Below are 5,000 nucleotides of genomic sequence, written 5' to 3'. Positions count from 1 at the left end.
ATCTCTGAAAATATAAAGTTACAAAAAACCCCCCAAAAATCTATCGAAATTAAAGATTAACACTATCACAGTTTTCAAATCATAATTCGGATGTGTGGATACATTAAGCAAGTAATTATAGTTAAAGTGTTATGTGAGTTGAATGTAAGAGTCCGTTTCTGATAACATAGCTACGGAAACTGCTAAGTTATGGGGACGCAAACGCGCCAGCATAGGTTGTCAAGCGATGTTGGGGGGACAAACTGTAAATGATTTAATAGTAATGAAATAAGAGCGAGATATTTATGTGGAAAATTTGAAATATCATAAAACCAAATTATACATCCAACCAACTTATTTCGTTATAACAACAGAGTCTATGGTGACTGTGAAGCAACCACTAATATAAAATGTGTATGTATGTTAAACTGCGACTGGTGCGATATTTTCATAGCAAACAAGTCTGTGTTGCATCGGTTCCGTTCATAAATCTATAAAACTTTATCACAAGTTATCAATAACACACAAGCGTAAAATTAGCGATTTATACGTTAAATATCACAAAGCTCACTTCTTCAATATACCTTGGCTATAAAATGTACAGTGAGAGAATTTGTCCTAACTAAAAGCAAACAAATTATACCATTCCTTGCTGTTTCTGTGGATGACATTTCCAATAATTAACTCGGCCACTTCTTATCAAACAGATACCGTTAGGATTTATTTAATAAACTGAATACGTTACGACGACATATTCAGATATATTATATTGGTTTCAAATTTTGGTACGAGGCCAACTGATACTTATTATATTGGCCCCGAAAGGGTGAAATGCAAACTCGGTCCCGCGGCATTTGAATTAAGAAAGTAATGTCGGAAGAAATACGCCAAGTATTTTGTCCAGCACGGTAAAAATCCCACCAGCTCACCGCCTTATTCAAATATATTATGTTGTTTGCAATATGTTCAAAACAAGAAGAAAGTCAATGACTGCGTTACACTTATTGAAATATCATAGCCTAAAGGTCAAATTTTGTCATGATCTTTTACATTCGTACAACTATGTTGTTCATAGCTTCTAATATAGATGTTATTTTTGTTTCAGTATCGGGTAGTAATTATTTTTTCATATAATACGCAATTAACCGTTAAAATTAATTCTCTGGAAATTGCATATAAATTAATATAACCTTTCATTATAACTAGCTTTCATTAATATGGACTGGAAAATATTCTAATTAGTTTGAATGTAATAATTACAGATGCATTTGAAATATTTACAGAGGTCTGGAGTGTAAGACTGAATGCATAATTTTAAAGTGGATTAATATGAAGTGGAAATTTTAAAATTAGGTATTCACAACTATTTTAATTAACGCTCATTTTCGGTTGTAGATTAAATATGCAAATGATATAAGAAAATACACAATGTATAATACCGCTGACATATTCATATATGTCTGTGTATCTATATATTTATATATATGTGTATGTATATGTGTGAGTGTTTGTGTGTTTCTATTTATCTATAGATATATAAATATATATGTGCGTATGTATATGCGATTGTAATCACGTGTGCCAAACGAGAAAAATATCTTACTTTGTACGAAAATGAAGAATATTTAAGGCGCTGTTTAGAATATATATCAGAGCTCTGTCATTCTTTCTATTGCATAATAAATGAAAGAGAATGCAATATAGGGAGTTATTCCACGTAACTATCATATTACATTACCAAACAAAATCACGTTCCAAGAAAATACATTCTTATCTCAGCTGTGGGCTACCAGAGAAAGACATGTTCAGCTTGCAAGGTTTATATTAGTAGCTAGGTAGCGGTTTTAGCACACTTTTTGAACTCAAGGTGAAGATAAACTATTGTGACATTGTGTAAAACAAATTTTCCTATGAGTCTAATTCGAGGACGTTAAAGTGTTCAGTTAGTGTAATAATAAATGTATTAATAAATTCAAAGTAAACTAGGAGCTGAATACGTAGCATAATATACACGATTACCAAAAGAGTGCGAATTGATTTTCTGGGGTGTGATTCATACTACAGCGAATTCAAAAGAATCTAGACATAGTATCTTTGGACCAGATAAACATCTTTTCTAACGTAGTTTATGAAATATGAAACAATTACAAAAGTAAGTTAAGACAATCTTTTTCATGGCTCGAAATAGTGCTTTTCACAAAACATTTTGTCGAACCAATATAGTAGAAATCTTTCTCTCCTGCTTCCTCGATAGCTTGGTATACCAAATTCTTACGTTTGCAATACTTATTAAATCTGCATTTTTCTCTCACCTTACAATCGCAAAATGTATTAAGATTATCTTTGGAATTAACTAAAATTGGCAGTTATTTCCCCTTGATAGTTTAAACTAAATTTAATAAAATTTACGGATATATAATACGTGCTATTTTCAGGAGAAATATTTATTTTACAATTCTCGTAAAAATATATAATTTAGCATTATTAATAGACGATATATATCTAATTAAGTTTCTAGTAACTGAAACACCATATCTTAAATAATTTCACTATACTTATTACAAGTGAAGTGCTCGTCTACGTGTCTACGTATACCTTTGATTAATTTAGTTTTAAATTGTTTAGTAAAAGTTAAGATTAGCCTAATATTATTTTCATTTATTTTAAAATTAATATGGTAATTCCAAGTTTATGTGTTAGCGGATTTTATACAAGGTATATATTTTCAATTTTTATTCTTTTTAGTACTTTACTTATCATTTTTATTATGGTTATTATCATTAGATTTCAAGTTTTTAATCTGGTCAATAACTACATTATTTCTATATTTATTATGTATATCATTATTAGCATCTCTTTTATTAGGTTTAATGTGTAATATATCTAGGTTTGCATTTTTATTATCGTTATATTGATAAACATTAGAATTTAGGTCTGTTTTATTAATGTTATGTACTCTGTTTCCATTTGGGTTATTTTTACTCACTATATTTCGACTGTGTATTCCATAATCTAATTTTTCTTTATTCATATTATATTATTCGTTTTACACTTAATCCTAGTTTTTTCATATTATTATCATATTTTCTTTCCTCTTGGTCTATACTTGTATTATTAAAAATATATCTATTGTATTTAATTTTCTGTTTATATCGTGCATTTCCCAATGCAATGTTGTATAATTCTTTATTTTCATCAAAATTTCCTCCTTATAACAGAGGTAATTAATTCTTTTTTCTATATTTTTAACTAAACAATTAATAATTGATTTTGGATGTACAACAGAAAGCTGAAATATTCTATTCTCTAAGAAAAAAAACAATTATTGAATGAAAGGACTGGGAAAGTTTTGGCATGCCTACATGCACCTAAATATCTATTTTCCAAATATCAATAATAGATTCCTAAATTATTTTTATTAAATAGTAGATAGGATACGTTCTATATCAATCGTAAAAATAATTTTCATTTGGTAGTATTCCTAAATTATAGATTAAATATATTGGCAAATATCTGATATTCCCATAAAATTATTATAAAATAAAATTAAATATATTGATATGTATCCAATTAGGTTAATACATTGTCGTATTATAGATATTACGATGTAATATCTTCAATTATTAGAGATATTTGCATATAAATTCCTTTTGTTATATGATAGTTCTTTATATTTATAATCCGATACCAGCCTAGTTAAATTTTCGTAACTGTATTGATCTTTATTGCATCACGGAATATTTTGTTGCTCGTATATTGGTGCAAATTATAGTAAACTAGCTTCAAATTTGCCCTATCGGGCGGCTTTGAAACTGGTATATGGCTTTTAAGCAACTGGCCCTGAATGGGAAGATCTGCAAACAGACTTCTGACTTGTTTTGGAGAGTTTGTTGAAATTACTTCCTCCAGAGTCATATCCCAACGATGATCATATTCGTCGCAAAAAAAAAAATCAGGAAAAAATATTGCTGAAAATAATCGCAGTAATGAAAACAAAGGAATCCAACATTTCAGGATTGCTGGTCCGGATTCGGCCCGGAATGTTTTCAATTTTAGACTTTAGATTATAAATAAAAAAATGTCGCAAAATGTCATGTTAAAAATTCGCCGAAAACAATCACAGTAATGAAAAGTTGAGAATCCAAAATTTCAGGATTGTGCGTCCGGATTCCGCCCAGAATGTTCTTAATTTACTCACGGAGTCGGCCTAATTCCAAAATGGTATGATATGTAGGGCTACAGCCTCTAGGAGTAAAGTTGAAACATTGTGATACACTGACACACTGGCATTGACAAATATTATATTATATTATATTATGTTATGTTATATTATATTATATTATATTATATTATATTATATTATGTTATATTATATTATATTATATTATGTTATATTATGTTATATTATATTATGTTATATTATATTATAGTATATTATGTTATATTATATTATATTATATTATATTATATTATATTATGTTATATTATATTATATTATATTATGTTATATTATATTAGATTATATTATGTTATATTATATTATAGTATATTATTATATTATATTGAGGCGTCGAGCAGGCAGAATCGTTAGAACGCTGGGCGAAATATTTAGCGGTATTTCGACTGTCGTTAGGTTTTGAGTTGGAATTCCGCCGAGATCGACTATGTCTTTCATCATTTCGGGGTCCATAAAATTAATACCAGTTACGTATTGGTGGAGACGATTAAGTCGATTAGAATCGACTTAATCCCTTCCTCCAAAATCTGAGGCCTTGTAATTCCATCAGAAAGGATTTATTAAAGTTGAAAAAGTGAGACACACTGACATTCGCATTTATTATATTAAGTATGTTTAATTTTGGGTAAAGTTTATTTCAATTACAGTGTATTATATATATATATTTCTGAGTGTGTGTGTGTGTGTTAAAAAAGCAAAAAATAAAACAAAAATGAAAGTGTTCAGTATGTTAGCGACAGAAATTTCTGTCAAAGAGACGTGGTTAAACAAAGTTGTACATCAT

This window comes from Octopus sinensis, linkage group LG8, assembly GCF_006345805.1.
Source record: "Octopus sinensis linkage group LG8, ASM634580v1, whole genome shotgun sequence".
Classification (NCBI taxonomy): domain Eukaryota; kingdom Metazoa; phylum Mollusca; class Cephalopoda; order Octopoda; family Octopodidae; genus Octopus; species Octopus sinensis.
This window is presented reverse-complemented; position numbering follows the sequence as displayed.